Source organism: Terrapene carolina, unplaced genomic scaffold (assembly GCF_002925995.2).
Source record: "Terrapene carolina triunguis isolate 2854851 unplaced genomic scaffold, T_m_triunguis-2.0 Scaffold21, whole genome shotgun sequence".
NCBI lineage: Eukaryota > Metazoa > Chordata > Testudines > Emydidae > Terrapene > Terrapene triunguis.
This window is the reverse complement of record NW_020664372.1, coordinates 41,287,459-41,308,354: the sequence shown is the minus strand read 5'-3', so window position 1 is coordinate 41,308,354 and position 20,896 is coordinate 41,287,459.

Here is a 20,896-nt window from a genome sequence, read left to right as displayed (position 1 = left end):
GCCTAATGGCCAGAGTCCATACAAGCGCCCCGGGTTGCAGGGCAGCATGGCCTAATGGCCAGAGTCCATACAAGCGCCCCGGGTTGCAGGGCCGTAGGACCTTACTACTGGCTCAGCGAGGGGGTCCTACCGAAACACGCTGAGGCTTACCGGGGTCAAGGTACCAGTCTGTCACGTCCCCTGGGTCGCTCCCTACCGGCTGGGGAGTTGGGGTCTCCCACGGATCCCAGGGTTCTCCGTGATTCTCCGGATCCGTCACCTCCTCTGGTTCCTCCCGCAGTAGGGGTTCGTGCCGGCCTGTAGAAGCCTCTGTTCCTGGCGGCTTCAAGAGCGTCAGCTGGTCCTCTGCAGGAGCTTCCCAGTTAGGTCCTTCCCCTGCGGCTGCCAGCCCCGACTGAGCTGAGTTCCCTCCTTTTATACTCAGTGAGCATCTGGAGCATGCCCAGTACGAACGGGGCGGGACTTCCTCTGTCAGAGCTACTGGTCTGACGTCGCTGGGGCTAGTGCGGGGCGGGGCTGACCCGTCACAAGGTGCTTCTGGAAGTTTGCTGCGAGCAACAGCAGAAAAAGCCAGCCTGTTTCCCTGCAGTACCAGGCACTTTGCAGGTTTCTCCCCCCAGCCTTTGCGCGTCACAGGGGAGGGGACTAGGAGCAGAGAAAACACAAGGCGTGGCACCAGCCTATGTGTTGGCTGCTCTACTGCTGTGGAATTCCCAGCTCTCCCCTCTTCCATGTAATTAGGAACTTCCCCCACAGCCTGCCAGGGAAGAGAGGAAGAACCCCTCTCCAGCCCGCTCATGATGGTGTATTATTGTGTACTATTCCTCGCCACCCAGAGACACCCAAAGGGACACCCAGAACTGCACCCCAAGCCAGCTGCAAGGCCCACAACTGAAAGTTCTAAATCCAAACAGGAGCCGCATAAGGAGGCTCCGGCCCACAGGAGATGAGGGGCAGGAAGTGATGTGTCTAGAATTGGGGTGTTTGTGGGAAGAGTTAATTAAATAGGAGGTTCTTTGTTACACGGGGGAGTCGAAAGTCTGTGATAGGCACCCAGCTTGGTCTACAATAAAGAGGAAACATCCTGATTCCCCAGGGGCCTGAGTTATTATCAGCATGAAGCAGCTTGTGCTTGCCACACATAGCACTGGAGCCTGTGCAGTAAGCAACTCATTAGAATATTTTCAACCTTTCCCTGTTGGGGTGAGGCCCCCAGGGTCATGGAGCCCCTATTTTGCTGCAGGTTTGGCATCACTGACTGAACTAGTCGTGCCCCTCCAGTCTGTCATGCCTTAATTACTTCACACCCCTGCCTAGTCTTACCTCAGTCACCTCATGACCTGGGAGCACCTGGTAAGATAAAATGGAATGTAAATGAATAATTAAAATATTTATATTGGTCTGTGAGCTGTTGTAAATAATACAAAACTCTGCATAAAACCGAACAAGCTAAATAAATATGGCGGCACTAAGGCAAAAACACCGGGGAAAACAGCTGGGGGACAAAAAGGATGGAGAGTGGATAAAAACCTGCAGTGTTCCCTGCTTTTACATTTTGTTCCAGGTTCTGTGAATCCTGACTGTGCACTTGGCTTTAGAGCAAGTCATTTAAATGCTCTCCCTGGTCTTGGGGAATTGCTACAGAATGCAAGCTCCACTGGAAGAGTCGGACTGACCACTGCTCTACAGCCAAAATGCTTCTGAAATAAATGTAGTCAAACTTTACTAATTCTGGGTCACTGAGAACAAAAATGATGCTTACAATTGTTGATTGGCTCTAGTTTTCAAGATATGCTATTGGGTCAGTATATACGACCCTTGACTTGGGAATGGCGGAGGATAAGTGAGTTATAAAGGGAAGGGATCTCAATTTAAACCAGAAATGACTAAAATACATCTTTGACTGGATCTATGAATAAATCTATGACTGGGTTTGGACAGTACTTGCTTTTTAGGCAAAACAATGAATGATGCAATCTGAAACTGATATTGCGTCATACATGATATGAATTGCATCATGTTATTCCTAGAAGTCATGGATGATGCAATCATAACGAAGCTTACATCACTCTGCTGAACAAATTGCCCTATATCAGCTCTAGAAATCATACAGTGTCGTGCTCTCTTATTTGTCAGTGTTTGATTTTGCAAAGGAACACATTTCTGTTTAGCCAAAGTGAGCAGAGATGCCTCGTACTTGTGTGAACAGTGCAGATAACTTCTGCTATGTTTGTGGTGAAGTGACTTTTGCATCACAAAAGCGCAGTATAACCACTATGGTTAAGAAAGCCTATCACCTTTATTTTGGCTGCAAAATTGGAGATCAGGACAAGAGGTGGGCCCCACACATATGCTGCAACACTTGTGCAACAAATCTTCGCCAGTGGTTGAACAGGAAAAGGAAATCTATGCCTTTTGCAGTGCCAATGATTTGGAGAGAGCCAACCGATCATACCAGCAATTGTTACTTCTGCATTGTGCTTCCAGTTGGGAAAGGTGTGTCAAAGAAGAAAAAGTGGACTGTGCATTATCCAAACATTCCATCAGCTATACGCCCAGTACCCCACGGAGAAGGACTGCCGGTTCCTGATGCGCCAGAATCATTCTCTCTTGAGTCAGACGAGGAAGAGGAAGAGGATGAAACTTCTGGTCCTGAACCATCAATGTCACAGGACCCACATTTTCTCCCATCCTCCTCCTCTGAACCACACCTCCTAACACAAGGTGAACTGAATGACCTTGTCAGGGATTTGGAACTACCCAAGAGTAAGGCAGAGCTGTTGGGCTCCAGACTACAGCAGTGGAATCTCCTGGCAGGTGATGTTAGGGTTTCCATGTTCCGTGACCGTCAAAAGGATCTTGTCCCATTCTTCTTCATGGAAGGTGATCTTGTAGCCTGCAACAACATCGATGGTGTGATGGCAGCCCTCAACATCGTTCAGGATCCAGATGAGTGGAGACTGTTCATTGATTCATCGAAGTCGAGTCTTAAAGCTGTTTTACTGCATAATGGCAATGTTTTGCCATCAATTCCAGTTGATCATGCAGTCCATATGAAGGAAACCTATGACAACATGAAACAACTTTTGAGGTGCATAAACTATGACCAACATCAGTGGCAGCTTTGTGGCGATTTGAAGGTTGTTGCTCTCTTGCTTGGTCTGCAGACTGGATACACAAAGTACTGCTGTTTTCTCTGCGAATGGGATAGTCGTGCAAGAGATTCCCACTACATCAAGAAAGATTGGCCACTCCGACAGTCATTGGAGCCTGGGAGGAAAAGTGTTCAGCATCCACCACTTGTTGAATCAAGGAAGATTTTGTTACCACCCTTACACATCAAGCTGGGTCTGATGAAGAACTTTGTCAAGGCCATTGACAAAACACAAGCAGCTTTCAAGTACCTCCGTGGAAAATTTCCAAGGTTAAGTGAAGCTAAGATAAAGGAAGGTGTCTTTGTTGGTCCTCAGATTCGTGAACTTCTTTGAGATAATACATTTGACCATGCACTGCGTGGCAAGGAAAAGACGGCATGGAAAGCCTTCCAGTTAGTGGCAATACATTTTCTCGGAAACAACAAGGCAGACAACTACAGGTTGTTGGTGAAAAACCTCCTCAAGGCATACAAAAGCCTTGGTTGCAACATGTCAGTAAAGATACATTTTTTGCACTCTCATCTAGATTTTTTTCCACCGAACTGCAGAGCAGTGAGCGACGAGCACGGCGAGCGATTTCACCAGGACATTGCAACAATGGCGAAACGCTATCAGGGCAAAAGGAGCCCATCAATGCTTGCAGACTATTGCTGGACAGTGACAAGAGATGCTCCATTTAATGAATACAAGAGACAAGCCAAGAAGCGCCGAGTAGACACTGAATAGGACTAAACTATGTACAGAATAGTTTTTTGCCTTTTGTTTCATAATAAATTTTATTTATATAACCCTTTTGCTGATTTTTAAAGTGTTACATAAACAGGACAGGTGAAATATTATCATGTAAAGCAACCATAAACACATGAAAAGACCTAAGTTTACAATTTATGATTAAAACTCTACTATCTACACAATATACATAGACATAAAATGTAAAAACTTAACTATCTTAGAAACAGTAGCCAATCAGTTGTTTTAATTGTCATATTTGAATTCAGCACATCAAAATACATAATAAATAGCACATTTTATCTCTGAAGCAGACAACTTCTCAAAAATTGTAGACCAGTGCTGTCAGTAGCAGGATATCCATGCCTAGGTGCTGGAACTAGAGGTGCGGCGGGTGCTGCAGCGCCCCCTGGCTTGAAGTGGATTTCATTATATCAGGGTTTGCAGTTTGGTTTGATGGCTCTCAGCACCCCCACTATACAAATTGTTCCAGCATCCCTGTATCCATGTCAACAAGCACCAGCGCAGGCCCAAGTCTGTCCTCATTTTGGTTCAAATGTTTCATTTCATAACAGCAATGAGATGCTCATGGCAGTGCATGTCTGGAGGGCTACTGCACTTCTGGGCTGGTTATGGAAGGGCCTCTGCCTTCAGCCTTGTGCCTTGACACTCACCCAAGGCAAACAGTAAACCTCCAGAAATGCAGAGCCAGACATGTCTCATTGCTTGATGCTAAACTACTTGTTATAAAGAAACATGTTCCTAACCTGACTCACTGGAGTTTGATCAGCATTAGAAATAGCAAGAATGACTTTCAAATGAAGGGGTTCTAGTTGTACATCAATGAAAATGGTAGTGAAGGACAGGTTAGGGGAAATGTTATCACCCAGAGTTAAAGTTACAATTCCACAGTGTTAAGAGACTTATTAAGTTTCTAACTCTGATGCTGAATCTCACTAGTAAGTTAACTTGGGTTTGATGAAACAATGTCAAGACATAGCACTTGAAGTGTCAGATAACTGTTAGTCACCCAGATTAAAAACAAATTACATTGACATTGTGTCATATCTTGGGAGCCCAAAACAGAGATTGATGTTTTCATCTTGGGTACAGGGGGAGGGGAGAGAGGGAGTAAAGTAAGAAATGAAAATTGCCCAGATATAGCAAGTCTTCACGTTTTGTTTGAAAAGTGACACCACAGCAAACTGCGCCAAGCTGAGGCTGAGAGATAACACAATCCTGCCTATCTCCCTTATACTCAACAGAAGCGTAGACAGAGGAGACATCACAGGCGCTGACTTTTCTTTTGCCTGGTGGGTGCTGCCCCCCCCCGCTCCACCCCACCCTCTCCACCCCCTCCCCTGAGGGCTCCCCCACCTGCTGCTTGCTCCTCTCTGCTGCCCCTCCCCCAGGCGCCTCCTGCCAGCTGCTCACTGATCGGCGGCCAGCCCGGGCCTTGTAACCACTGTGACTGTTGGGCTCTAAGCACCCCCTATTTCTTTTCTGTGGGTGCTTGAGCCCTGGAGCACCCATGGAGTCAGTGCCTATGGGGGACATTATCACACAAACAAAAGTACAATAATGCCTAACACCTATTGAGAATTTTAAGTACAAGTTTAGAAACTAAATTCAGTAACTGGTTCCTGCCAGGTGCTCAAACCCTTCACCAGCTCCCAGTGATGTCAATGAGAATTGAAGGGGTTCAGTAACGCCCAGGACTGGATTCCGTGGTGCCTTTGCTTATCATTCGAGAATGAAAGAGATGAATACAGAATTTAACATAAGAACGGCCACACTGGGTCAGACCAACAGTCCATCTAGCCCAATAACCTGTCTTCCAACAGTGGCCAATGCCAGGTGCTTCAGAGGGAATGAACAGAACAAGTAATCGCCACGTGATCCATCCACCATCGCCCACCCCAGCTTCTGTCAAACAAAGACTAGGGACACTTCAGAGCATGGTTTTGCACCCCTGCCCATCCTGGCTAATAGCCATTGATGGACCAATCCTCCATGAACTTACCAGCATCTGGGAAGGAAACTGTGAGGACCCAATTCTCAGCTGGTGTAAATTGGTGTAGCTCCATGGATTTCAATACAGCTACATCAATTTACACTATTGAGGATCTGGCCCTGAATTTTTAATTAACTGTCCCAGAATCAAAAATGAATTGGGGATCTATTTCTGCATGGGCTAGTAAGTGGTGTGAAGAGGTCCTGAATTACTGTATTTCTATTACACAGATGTATAAACAGTTAAAAACGCCACTACTAGCTCTTATTCCTAGAGAGAGGTTCTTTGACCTCCATTAGAGAAGGGCCAGAACCAAACCCCAGAGTGACACACCCACAAACTTTGGGAGGAATTTTGAATCTAAATCTGTCTAAAATTTGTGGTTAAGGTGCAGTTAAGAGGCAGAGGCCCTACCTGATGTCTGGTGACCAAGTAGGATTAACCGTGATATCAAGGTAGACCAACATAGCTGCTTTTGCCCGTGTCATGTACTCCTTGTTTACCGTCAGTTGCAGGGCGGCTACTAGCAAGTCAGACTTCTGTAGCAGACATGGACTCTCTACAGAACTTCCTTCCCAGAGAGATACACCAGATGTGATCACTATAAGACCCTTTAAGGCAGCGTTTTTCAAAGTTCGGGTGGCGACCCAGTACTGGGTCGCGGCATGTCATGCACTGGGTTGCTCTGGTCAGCACTGCTGACCAGGACATTAAAAGTCCCATCAGCGGTGCTGCCCAGCTAAGGCAGGCTAGTGCCTACCTGCTCCAACACTGCGCTGCACCCCAGATGCGGCCAGCAGCGGGTCCAGCTTCTAGATGGGGGGCCATGGGGCTCCGCACACTGCCCCTGCCCCGAGCACCAGCTCTGCACTCCCATTGGCCGGGAATGGGAGCTCGGGGGGCAGTGCCTGCAGATGAGGGCCACATGGAGCCGCTTGCGAGCCTCTGTCTAGGAGCCGGACCTGCTGCTGACTGCTTCAGGCGCAGCGTGGTCCGCGGTGCCAGGACAGGCGGGAAGCCTGCCTCTGCACCCCGGCTGCATCACTGACCGGGAGTCGCCAGAGGTGAGTTCATACCCCAACCCCGTGCCCAATCCCCTGCCCCAGCCCTGAGCCCCCCCAAACCTGGAACCCCTTCCTGCACCCCAAGCCCCTCATCCCCGGCCCCACCCCAGAGCCTGCACCCCCAGCCCAGAGCCCTGACCCCCTCCCACACCCCAACCCCCTGACCCAGCCCAGAGCCCCCTCCCACACCCTGAACCCCTCATTCCTGGCCTCACCCCAGAGCCCTCACCCCCGCACCCTAACCCTCTGTCCCAGCCCTGAGCCCCTCCCACATCCCAAACCCATCATCCCCAGCTCCATTGGGTTGTGGGCATCAATAATTTTCTTCAACTGGGTCCCCAGAAAAAAAGTTTGAAAACCAGTGCTTTAAGTCAATGCCCAGAATGGCTGTTGTGTGCTGAAGTAAGGTATGTTACACATATTACCACCTAGTGGCTAGACACTACAGTTTAACATTATGTTACAGTTTGGGCATAGTTTTGTGTGGCCTCTGTGCCCTGCCCTCAGTATGCAGCTTGTGCTGGCTCAGTCAGGTCTGGCTCTAACAAGATGGATCACTGATCACATTGCCACTGGACTGCTGTCGCCATTTTCTCAAAGATCATGAGGAAAGCCTCCAAGGCATCCTCGGGGCTCATTTTCACAAGCCTCACTTGCATGACCACAGTTGCTGGGCCTACGGCCCCTGGAGGGTAAACCCTGGAAACTGTCTGAGGTTGCATAAGGGCCATTATGTCTCTGCTGTTGTGCCCCTACGTCCTGGGCTGACTGTTGGTGCTGAGCTGCCAGGAGCTGCTGCTGCTGAGGTGAGGGTGATTCTTGGTCATCCACTTCAGAAGACATTCCAGATACGCATTGTCACTGTCTGACCACCCCATGTCCTTAGGACTAGGGTGTTCGACCGTTCTGGGCATGAAAGCCTCCCCCTTCTTCAAGGGTGAGAAGATCATGCTCGCATTCACCACCCAGGTTCATTCCCCAGGACACCACCTGGGCCATGACCTTATACTCCCCCAGGCTACTGCTCAGCATCCTCCAAATGTTCTAATAGACGAGGTATCTGAGCCTCTAGCTATTATCTTTGGAAAATCCTGGGAGACGGGAGAGATTCCAGAAGACTGGAAAAGGGCAAACATAGTGCCCATCTATAAAAAGGGAAATAAAAACAACCCAGGAAACTACAGACCAGTTAGTTTAACTTCTGTGCCAGGGAAGATAATGGAGCAAGTAATTAAGGAAATCATCTACAAACACTTGGAAGCTGGTAAGGTGATAGGGAATAGCCAGCATGGATTTGTAAAGAACAAATCATGTCAAACCAATCTGATAGCTTTCTTTGATAGGATAACGAGTCTTGTGGATAAGGGAGAAGACTTTAGTAAGGCATTTGATATGGTCTCACATGATATTCTTATCAATAAACTAGGCAAATACAACTTAGATGGGGCTACTATAAGGTGGGTGCATAACTGGCTGGATAACCATACTCAGAGAGTAGTTATTAATGGTTCCCAATCCTGCTGGAAAGGTATAACAAGTGGGGTTCGCAGGGGTCTGTTTTGGGACCAGCTCTGTTCAATATCTTCATCAACGACTTAGATATTGGCATAGAAAGTACGCTTATTAAGTTTGCAGATGATACCAAACTGGGAGGGATTGCAACTGCTTTGGAGGATAGGGTCATAATTCAAAATGATCTGGACAAATTGGAGAAATGGTCTGAGGTAAACAGGATGAAGTTTAATAAAGACAAATGCAAAGTGCTCCACTTAGGAAGGAACAATCAGTTTCACACATACAGAATGGGAAGAGACTGTCTAGGAAGGAGTACGGCAGAAAGGGATCTAGGGGTTATAGTGGACCACAAGCTAAATATGAGTCAACAGTGTGATGCTGTTGCAAAAAAAGCAAATGTGATTCTGGGATGCATTAACAGGTGTGTTGTGAGCAAGACACGAGAAGTCATTCTTCCGCTCTACTCTGCACTGGTTAGGCCTCAACTGGAATATTGTGTCCAGTTCTGGGCACCGGATTTCAAGAAAGATGTGGAGAAATTGGAGAGGGTACAGAGAAGAGCAACAAGAATGATTAAAGGTCTAGAGAACATGACCTATGAAGGAAGGCTGAAAGAAGTGGGTTTGTTTAGTTTGGAAAAGAGAAGACTGAGAGGGGACATGATAGCAGTTTTCAGGTATCTAAAAGGGTGTCATAAGGAGGAGGGAGAAAACTTGTTCACTTTAGCCTCTAAGGATAGAACAAGAAGCAAGGGGCTTAAACTGCAGCAAGGGAGGTTTAGGTTGGACATTAGGAAAAAGTTCCTAACTGTCAGGGTGGTTAAACACTGGAATAAACTGCCTAGGGAGGTTGTGGAATCTCCATCTCTGGAGATATTTAAGAGTAGGTTAGATAAATGTCTATCAGGGATGGTCTAGACAGTATTTGGTCCTGCCATGAGGGCAGGGGACTGGACTCGATGACCTCTCGAGGTCCCTTCCAGCCCTAGAATCTATGAATCTACCACCCCAGTCCAGATGTAAGCAGCTCAGCTCTCCAGTGGAGCCCAGACACCCCACTTCTTTCAGATGGTCAGCAAACAGCCCACCTGTGGCACAATTTCTTTGTGTTTAAGGCCCTCTTCCTTCAGAGAAGCTTCTGTTAAGTTGTGGCTACAACCAATCTCACAGGCTAATAGGAGGCAAAAGTCCTATCAAAGGTAGGTCAGCATCGAGTAGTCACGCCCTCCCTTCAGGGAGGGACCATCAGGCAACAGTCATACAAAGAACACTTGCTTTCAGCCAGCCCTCTCTCCAGGACCTGGACACTGGAGGTCTACTCTCCTCTCTGACCTACCACCAACTGTGTGTGTGTTTTCTCTTTTTAAGCTTCTCCCTCCAAGTCTGACATCTCTCACAGGTGTGGTGGGCAGGCTGACTGAGCATTGTGGGCTCATTTACACAGTGTGGCCCCAGTGTAGGGTTTGTATACCCCATCACATGAGGGTGTGGTTTATCCCCCAGGTATAGAAGATTTGGCCCAATGTAAACATATTTTCTCATGTATCCCAAGAAAAACGAGTTTTCGGGAAGCAAATCCACTCACTGCTTTGCAAATCCACATCACAGAAGCAATTCAGAACATCTAGTAAATAAACATCATTGGTCAACCGATGAGCAATCCAATACGTTTTCTACATAACAACTGTAGTAGGAAGAGGGCCTGAAACATAAGCCCTTGTATCAGAGGCCTGGTATGAGGCCTGAGGCCTAGGCTAAAGTAGTGGGCAAAGCTTTGCTGAAATAAAGCAAAGTCAGGCTATGAGCTAAAGGCAGGCCCTGCTCACAGAATCTGGCAAGAACAGGACTAATATTGCAAAAACACACATTCCTAAGAGGTGCTAGGCACAGAGCACTTACGCAAACACATTCCAGAAGGGTGGTACCAGAACACCTCAATACCAATACATTCCCCAAAGGTAATGAGAACACACTGATCCCTCCTAAAGATGAGGTCAGGATGACAATGTGATGAATAGAGATGTTTTGATCAAACCAACATGTACAGGATAATGGGTGGTAACAACCCACGTCAGGGGTCAGTAACTAACTATGTCAGAGGAGCAATATGTAACTTGTTTGTATTGCTGTATAAAATGGAGTCTCAAAGGGAGTGTCTTTGGCCAGCTGAGGGGATAGTGGAAAGTCCTGCCATTAATTGAGCTGCATCCATTGTCATGGGCATACATAGAATCATATACTTTAAGGTCAGAAGGGACCATTATGATCATCTAGTCTGACCTCCTGCACAATGCAGGCCACAGAATCTCACCCACCCACTCCTCTATCAAACCTGTGCCTGAGCCATTGAAGTCCTCAAATCATGGTTTAAAGACTTCAAGGTGCAGAGAATCTTCCAGCAAGTGACCCGTGCCCCACGCTGCAGAGGAAGGCGAAAAAACCCCAGCGCTTCTGCCAATCTACCCTGGAGGAAAATTCCTTCCCGACCCCAAATATAGCGATCAGCTAAACCCTGAGCATGTGGGCAAGACTCACCAGCCAGACACCCAGGAAAGAATTCTCTGTAGTGACTCAGATCCCGCCCCATCTAACATCCCATCACAAGCCATTGGGCATATTTACCGCTAGTAATCAAAGATGAATTAATTGCCAAAATTAGGCTATCCCATTATACCATCCCCTCCATAAACTTATCAAGCTTAGTCTTGAAGCCAGATATGTCTTTTGCCCCCACTACTCCCCTTGGAAGGCTGTTCCAGAACTTCACTTCTCTGATGGTTAGAAACCTTCGTCTAATTTCATCCAGGGCCGGCTCCAGGCACCAGCATTCCAAGCAGGTGCTTGGGGCGGCAATCTGCAAGGGGCGGAGGTCAGTTTGTTTTTGCCCCCCCCCCCCCAAGCAGCACGCTGAATTGCTGCCGCGGACGGCGGGGGCAGTCCATGTACCGTTAGGGCAGCACGCGCGTTTCGGCGGCGGCAGCAATTTGACGGCAGCTTCTGTCTTCAGCTGCCTGCGGCGGCTGCCTCCGGCTGAAGACAGAAGCTGCCGCCAAATTGCCACCACCGCGGAAATGCGCGTGCTGCCCTAACGGTACACGGACTGCCCCCGCCGTCCGCGGCAGCAATTCGGCGCGCTGCTTGGGGTGGCAAAAACAGTAGAGCCGGCCCTGATTTCATCTCTAAACTTCCTGATAGCCAGTTTATATCCATTTGTTCTTGTGTCCACATTGGTACTGAGCTTAAATAATTCCTCTCCCTCCCTGGTATTTATTCCTCTGATCTATTTATAGAGAGCAATCATATCTCCCCTCAGCCTTCTTTTGGTTAGGCTAAACAAGCCAAGCTCTTTGAGTCTCCTTTCATAAGACAGGTTTTCCATTCCTCGGATCATCCTAGTAGCCCTTCTCTGAACCTGTTCCAGGTTGAATTCATCCTTCTTAAACATGGGAGACCAGAACTGCACACAGTATTCCAGATGAGGTCTCACCAGTGCCTTGTATAATGGTACTAACACCTCCTTATCTCTACTGGAAATACCTCACCTGATGCATCCCAAGATCGCATTAGCTTTTTTCACAGCAGTATCACATTGGCAGCTCATAGTCCTCCTGTGATCAACCAATACTCCGAGGTCCTTCTCCTTCTCTGTTACTTCCAACTGATGCCTCCCCAGCTTATAACAATAGTTCTTGTTATTAATCCCTAAATGCATGACCTTGCACTTTTCACTATTAAATTTCATCCTATTACTATTACTCTAGTTTACAAGGTCATCCAGATCTTCCTGTATGATATCCGGTCCTTCTCTGTATTGGCAATACCTCCCAGCTTTGTGTCATCTGCAAACTTTATTAGCACATTCCCACTTTTTGTGCCAAGGTCAGTAATAAAAAGATTAAATAAGATTGGTCCCAAAACCGATCCCTGAGGAACTCCACTAGTAACCTCCCTCCAGCCTGACAATTCACCTTTCAGTACGACCCGTTGTAGTCTCCCCTTTAACCAGCTCCTTATCCATCTTTCAATTTTCATATTGATCCCCATCTTTTCCAATTTAGCTAATAATTCCCCATGTGGAACCGTATCAAATGCCTTACTGAAATCGAGGTAAATTAGATCCACTGCATTTCCTTTTTCTAAAAAATCTGTTACCTTCCCAAAAAAGGAGATCAGGTTGGTTTGGCACGATCCACCTTTTATAAAACCATGTTGTATTTTGTCCCAATTACCATTGACCTCAATGTCCTTGACTACTTTTTCCTTCAACATTTTTTCCAAGACCTTGCATACTACAGATGTCAAACTGACAGGCCTGTAGTTGCTCGGATCACTTTTTCCCCCCCTTTCTTAAAGATAGGAACTATGTTAGCAATTCTCCAGTCATACGGTACAACCCCTGAGTTTACAGATTCATTAAAAATTCTTGCTAATGGGCTTGCAATTTCATGTGCCAGTTCCTTTAATATTCTTGGATGAAGATTATCTGGGCCCCCTGATTTCGTCCCATTAAGCTGTTCGAGTTTGGCTTCTACCTCGGAAGTGGTAATATCTACCTCCATATCCTCATTCCTATTTGTCATCCTACCATTATCCCTAAGCTCCTCATTAGCCTCATTAAAGACTGAGGCAAAGTATTTGTTTAGATATTGGGCCATGCCTAGATTATCCTTAACCTCCACTCCATCCTCAGTGTTTAGTGGTCCCACTTCTTCTTTCTTTGTTTTCTTCTTATTTATATGGCTATAGAACCTTTTACTATTGGTTTTAATTCCCTTTGCAAGGTCCAACTCTACATGCATTGAGTGTACTTGTATCAGCTGTAAGGCACCAATACCCTGCTTCATCGACAATAAACCTGGCCGGGTGCCTTCGTACCTTAATGGAACTTGTGGTCATTGGGCGGTTTGCTCAAGGTCTGCTGTGCCAGCTGTCTGCGCAGAGCTGGGACGACACACAGAGAGAACACACACACACAGCCAAATATCTGACGACATCAATATAAATGTTAACTGGTATATCATAAATTATAAATATTGACTGTATTAAGTAGTAAATATTGCCTGTGAGATATAGCAGAGACCTGAGATGAGATGAAATGCCAGAAAGTCACAGACTAACAGCAGTATTTTACAAACTCTATATTACTTTTGTTTATCCTCAGGCAATATTTTACCCAGCACAAGAAAACAGTCACAAGTTTTTATTAGACAGCATGATTTTTAAATGTGAGTGTTGTAAATCTTATTTAGAGAGATCTCCAAAATGAGATTTCTATGCTGCTGTGGGGCATTCCTGTTTTTAAAAGCACAGGGTATCTAAGCCAGATGATAACTTGGATTTATAATTGGTCACATGGTTCTAGTTCAGCCACTCAGAAGCCAGGAGAAATACAACTATGCATTAAATATGTATTTGTCATCTTTAGCCTGCCATGTGGATATCTAAAACAAGATTTTGACAAGTTACTGTGGGACAAATCCTGGGAATGGAGCAAAGCTCAAGTAATAATAATTATACCTAGCTCTTATCCAACACTTTTCATTAGATCCCAGAAAGCTTTACAAATGTGGTCAGCAACATTAACATCATTTTACAGCTGGGGAAACTGAGGCACAGACCAGTGACATGAAAGGGATTTTCTCTGCCTGAAAACATTATGGAGATAAGAGAAGTATCCTCAGCATCAACTGGTCAGAGCCGCAACCATCATTTAAAATATAAGGGGGAAGCAGGAAACATAACGCAGTGCTCACCTCATGTGGGGTCTTGGCCCAGTGGATCTGCCACTGACCAGCTAACCGTCTTCCCATCCACAGTCAGCTGCAGAGACCCACCATGTAGCTCTCCCCTGTGGCACAAAGAAGATTTGAAATCCCCCTGCATATTTGACACGTAGCATTTAAAAATGATTTTGATACTCCCATGTACCCTGGGATATGTCCCTATGATAAGTGTATTGGTTAGTACATGGCCCAGCATTACTAACATATCTGACACTTGTATTTGTATATCAGAAGTAACAATAAGAATACTAGAATATAGGGTTAGAAGGGACCGCAAAGGGTCATCTAGTCTAACCCCCTGCCAAGATGCAGGATTGGTTGTTTCTAAACCATCCAAGACAGATGGCCAACCAGCCTCCTTTTGAAAACCTCCAGCAAAGGAGATTCCATAACCTCCCTAAGCAGTTTGTTCCATTGTCCCACTCTTCTTACAGTTCGGAAGTTTTTCCTGAGATTGAATCTAAATCTGCTATGCCGTAGTTCAGTGTTTCTCAAACTGGGGTTGCCGCTTGTGTAGGGAAAGCCCCTGGCGGGCTGGGCCGGTTTGTTTACCTGCCCCGTCCTTAGGTCCAGCCGATCGCAGCTCCCACTGGGCGTGGTTCGCTGCTCCAGGTCAATGGGAGCTGCTGGAAGCGGCGCGGGCCGAGGGACTTACTGGCCGCCGCTTCCAGCAGCCCCCATTGGCCTGTAGCGGCGAACCGCGGCCAGTGGGAGCCGCAATCGGCCGGACCTGCGGACGGGGCAGGTAAACAAATCAGCCCGGCCCGCCAGGGGCTTTCCCTACACAAGCGGTGACCCCAGTTTGAGAAACACTGCTGTAGTTTGAACCCATCGCCTCTTCTCCTGCCCTCTATGGCAAGAGAGAATAACTTTTCTCCATCCTTTTTATGACAGCCTTTCAAGTATTTGAAGACAGTTATCATGTCCCCGCTCAATCTCATCTTTTCCAAACTAAATCCAGTTCCTTCAGCCTTTGCTGTATGGCTTGCATTCCATCCCTTTGATCACCTTTGTCACTCGCCTCTGGATCCTTTCCAGTTTCTTCACATCCTTTCTATACATTGGACACAGTACTCCAGTGGAGGTCTAACCAGCACTGAGTAGAGCAGTACTATCACCTCCCATGACTTGTATGCTATGCCTCTGTTAATGCAAAAAAAGCAAATGCAATTTTAGGTTGCAACAGCATTGCATTGCTGACTCATGTTGAGGTGGTGATCAACCACAACTCCCAGATCCTTGTCAGCAGCGCAACTGCCAAGCCAGTTATCCCTCTTTCAGTATTTGTGCATTTGGTTTTTCTTCCCTAAGTGCAGCATCTTACATTTGTCTTTGTTAAATTTCATTTTGTTGTCTCTCCCAGTTCTTCAATTTATAAAGATCCCCCTAATTTTAGCTCTATTCTCCAAAGTGTTAGCAACCCCCCCCCCACCCCCCAGCTTTGTGTCATCTGCAAATTTGATCAGTATGCTCTCTATTCCTACATCCAGGTCAGTAATAAAGATGTTGAACAACACCGGATCCAGAATTGATCCGTGTGGAATCCCACTTGAGACCTCCCTCCAATCCGGCATCATTCTATTAATAGTTACTCTTTGTTTGCGGTTGTTTAACCAATTATGGATCCACCTAATTGTAGTTCCACCAAGCCTGCATTTCTCCAGCTTACTTATCAGAATGTCATGTGGGACTGTGTCAAAAGCCTTGCTGAAGTCCAGGTACACTATGTCCACTGAATTCCCCCTATCCATCAAACCAGTTACCCTGTCAAGAAGGAAATCAAGCTGGTTTGGCATAATTTGTTCTTGGTAAATCAGTGCTGGCTGCTAGTGATTACCCCTTCGTCAGGAAGGAAGAATGGGACCCAAAACCACAGACATTTAGGACCCCCTAAATGTCTATATCTATATGGACCATCTGGTGCAGAGGTGGGCAAACTACAGCCCGGGGGCTGCATCCCGCCCTTCAGATGTTTTAATCCGGCCCTCAAGCTCCTGCCTGGGAGCGGGGTCGGGGGCTTGCTCCGTGCGGCTCCCAGAAGCAGCGGCACATCCCCTCTCCAGCTCCTACGTGTAGGGGCTGCCAGGAGCTCTGCACGCTGCCCCCGCCCCAAGCGACTCCCCCGCACTGCCAGTGGCCAGCCAACGGGGCCAATGGGAGCTGCATGGGCGGAGCCTGTGGACGGAGCAGCACGCAGAGCTGCCTGGCTGTGCCTTCGCATAGGAGCCAAAGGGGGGACATGCTGCTGCTTCTGGGAGCTGCTTGAGGTAAGCACCGCCCAGAACCTGCACCCCGACCCCCTCCTGCGCCCCAACCCCTTGCCCCAGCCCTGATCCCCCTCCCGCCCTCCGAAACCCAGTCCCACCCTCCTGCACCCCAGAGCCCACCCCCCCCCACCAGAGCCCTCACCCTCTCCCACATCCCAATACCCAATTTCATGAGCATTCATGGCCCACCATACAATTTCCATACCTAAATGTTAACCTTGGGCCAAAAAGCTTGCCCACCCCTGACCTAGTGTGTGATTGGACACAGCTATATTAAATAACCTTATCAGAGGTAGGGATTCCCTTCCATTTGAGGGTAACTAATCCCACCCACAAGTAATGACTGCAGTATCTTCTATCTGTGCCCTTTAATTTAATTGTCAGAGATTAAAGCCTGCCATAAAGCTGGGCATCAATTTCTGTTGTCAGACTTCAAAGAGAGCTCCTGAAATCTCCTGCCAGAATCTATGATCATCTCTGTGGTTTTTTATTTCATGCAGCATTTGCATCTTTGTTAACATTATTTTTGCTCACTTCTGCGTAGCTTGCAAAATACATTCTTGAATCACAAAAAACAAAACCCTCTATATTTGTGATTCTCCTTTCAAATAGATTAAATCACACCCTGGATACAAGTGAGTGATTTGCAGTTGCCCGCCTTCCACTTTAATACATCACTCCAGAATATTAAAGTTGAAATTTCTCAGCTGAAATCATAATGTACAATATGGATTAAATGTTTGAGACTTGTTCTTACAAAAAAAACTATCAAGGTTTCAAGGCTGTTAGCTATGTAGATTCAGATTATTTCCTTAGATCTTTCAGGCCATGAGTGTCAAGAAGCAATTTATTTTAAATTCTATCAGCTTGTCCTTCTTAAGAAAAATAAAACAAGTGGTAAGTTCTGAATTTCTTGACGTGAATGATGCAGGGGTCTTTCACATTAATTTACCTGCTCTACACTTTTTTCAATCTGCTCTGTAATTACTAATTACAGAGAGAATTAGTATCCAGAGTTGAATCAAGGTAAAGAGCACTTGGCAGAATTTCTGATAGAAACTACAAATGATGATGGCCTTGATTTCTCTAGTATGTCTTGTCCTTGTATTGCTAGTTTTTGCTCCTCAAGACTCAACAGAATGAATGCAATGCTGAAAAGTAAATCAACATCACTTCATTGTTCTCAAGCAGAGGTCATAGAGGCAACCCCATTGTGTGTGGGTGTGTGCATGAAGAAAGGTACATTTACCCTTAATCTTTTTACTATCTTGCTGATGGTTCTCTCAGTGCAACTGCAGGACAGGTGCATTTTTATTCCAGTGTTACCCATCACATCTTTATTTATGTGGTTCCATATCTAGCACAGTCTGAAATGCTCAAGACTGGCTTTGAACTCCGGGTGGCCAGAGAAGACATTGTGTGTTCCATGGCAGGCAACTAGTTTCTAGAGCAGCAGTTGGCCAGGTCAAGGATCTCAAGAACCAACCCCATCAATACTTATTAGTCAAAATGGACCACAGGCAATGTTCTTTTACTGCTTTTCCCAGCTGCAGTTCACTCCCTTTTAGTCCACCTGCCCACCGCGCTGGAGAAGGGAGGGTGTTCAACAGTTGTTTTCAGTTCCATTACTGTAGTGTTGTGTTCTCACTAAAGAATTGGTTTTGACTCCAACCGCCTTGGCAACAAGAGCTCACTCCTTCAAAAAGTAGCCAACAGAGGTTGGGAAAAATCTCCAGAGGCCAGAATGAACCCAAAGCCAATGACTTTTTTCCCCCAATGGGAGAAGGAAAAAGAACTTGAAGAGAAGCAGCATTGGAGTTCGGGATGGTGCCTAAAGCCCAGATTTAGGCATGACTGTGATCCAATGCGCTCCCACTCAGCTGCTGCCTAACCCTGCAGGCACCTAAACTCACCCAGCACCTAATTTTTTGCTGTAAAAGTCCCCTAGGCACCTGCGCTGGTGCCTCTGAGCACGCACACTACTCCCTCCAGCAGCTAAAGCACTCACCCAGGATGTAGGAGACCCCCTTCCCCTTTCCATTCTATCCCCTCCCACACACCTGGCCAGATGAGAATGGCACAGACAGGTGAGTTCCCTGGGCCATCAGACAGTCTGTGGTAGATTTCTCTCACTCTCTGTTGGTGAAACCATTCCACTTTAATTAAATACTTATTGGGCCACAGGAAGAGTGAGAATGACTCTATAGTCCACTGGTTAGGCATACACCTGAGTGGTGAGAGATCCCTGACCTACTCCCTTCTCCTTATGCAGAAGGGGGAATTGACCCATGGTCTCTCACATTATAGCTGAGTGCTCCAACTTCTGTGCTAAACAGTAACAAGGAAGGCTTGTACCAGCAAGCAAGCTGTTTCTTACAATAATCCACTGCACCCCCTAAAATGCCTGACTCCAGGAGACATGGTCCCAGCTGCAGATCACAAGCAGCAACAGGCACCTCTCTCACCAGCAGCTCCCTTTGGTTAGCTTGGGCAGCTCCGTGCCTAGCATGCTGGCTTTTGTGGATCACATTCTCAGGTGCCTGTCCCTCCCCATTGATCGTATAGGGAGCCTAGGCACCTAACTCAAGCTTTGTGTATTGATTTTCAAGATACCTAAAAGTTAGGTGTTGGAAAGCTCAGTGTTGCAACACCTAACTCCTTTTGTAGATCCAGGCCAGAGAGTCTCCTGAGGGACAGGGGTCTCAGTTAGAGCTCTGTAACCATGTACTTGGCCTTGAGACACAAAGCACATGGCCTAGGTCACCTATTATTGCCCTTGGGGCCACTTGAGAGCAGTCATTCTGGGAAATGTAATTCCCCAGGCAGGACTGACTCCATAGGTCATGTGATCAGGGAATCAGGTGACTGACTGCCTTTTGGGGACTATATAAGGCTAGCTGGCGCTCAGTATTGGGGCTGAGGTTAGATATTGAAGGTAGTTGGTTTTGGTGTTTTGTTTTTGGGGGGGGAGGGGATGTTTTTTATTGGAGAAAGAGGCTGTGGTGATATACTGGGAAATCTCCCCAGGTAGGAGGATGTGTTTTTTCCCTTCCTAACTTGCTGGAAGCTGTAAAGGTCTCTTAGCTAGGACCAAGTGATGTGAGTTGCTTGTCTCTCTTAGAATCCTTGTATGGTAAGAAAGGCAGCTCTAAACAAAGGGCCTGAGACTGAACTGTAATCTGGACATTATTTTACTGTCTCTTGCTGATGTATCTGGCCACTAGTTTACTAGTTCTGAAATAATCCTCTGCAAGCTCCCGTAAAGGTTCAATGGAGCTATGGCTGGAGTTTATAGCCTTAGGAATGCTACCCAGAAGACAGTGCAGCCCTTGTGCACTAATGAGTGGGTAGAGCTCCTGTGGAGGTGGGGGGTGGCATGCTACTTATACAGTCTATAATGTGTGTGTGGAATTTACTGCCATGAGATTCTATTGACACCAAGTGCCTAGGATGAGTCAGTACTTATATGGATAATGAGACCATTCACAGTTATGTATGATAGGATAAAAGTGTATATGGAAAATAAACCCTCATGGTTTAGGGCAGTGGTTCTCAAACTTTTGTACTGGTGACCCCTTTCACAGAGCAAGCCTCTGAGTGTGACCCCCCCCCCTTAGAAATTAAAAACACTTTTTTATATATTTAGCACCATTATAAATGCTGGAGGCAAAGCGGGGTTTGGGGTGGAGGCTGACAGCTTGTGACCCCCCATGTAATAACTTCGTGACTCCCTGAGGGGTCCTGACCCCCAGTTTGAGAACCCCTGGTTTAGGGTATGACAACCACTGATGGCCTGGAGTTAAGAAGAAACTTCCTATATGAGCAGATTATTCCATAATTGTTTGTTAGGGGGTTGATTGCACCCTCTTCTGAAGCATCTCATTTTTACTAAAGATTTACCACCAGTCTGATCCAGTATTAAAGTTCCTGTATAAGAACAAACAATAACATATAGTTCTCCTCTCCTCCCTCTTAGAGTAGTAATACTTGAATTTACAAAGTATACATGTACCCATTTTTTATTCCCTTTCTTTCTCATCACCAGGTTTAGGTGCTCAGAGCACTGCATAAATAGTTACCTATAATAACAAACAAACAAACAATAAAATCATTTATTTATATATATATACACACGCTAAGAGCCAGATGAAATATCTGGTATCATTAAAAAAGCTGAACCAGCGGGCCACCTGTGACTGAAACAAAACTGTTCTGAAAGGAAGTGTTTCTATGGGTTTTTTTATTTAGCATTAGTATAGATGAGTTGAGTTAGAAGAGGAAGAGAAAAGCCCAGGGCTCATCAGAGCAAAGACCTAAATCGTCTTAAGCTAGGGTGACCAGACAGAAAGTGTGAAAAATCAGGGTGGGAG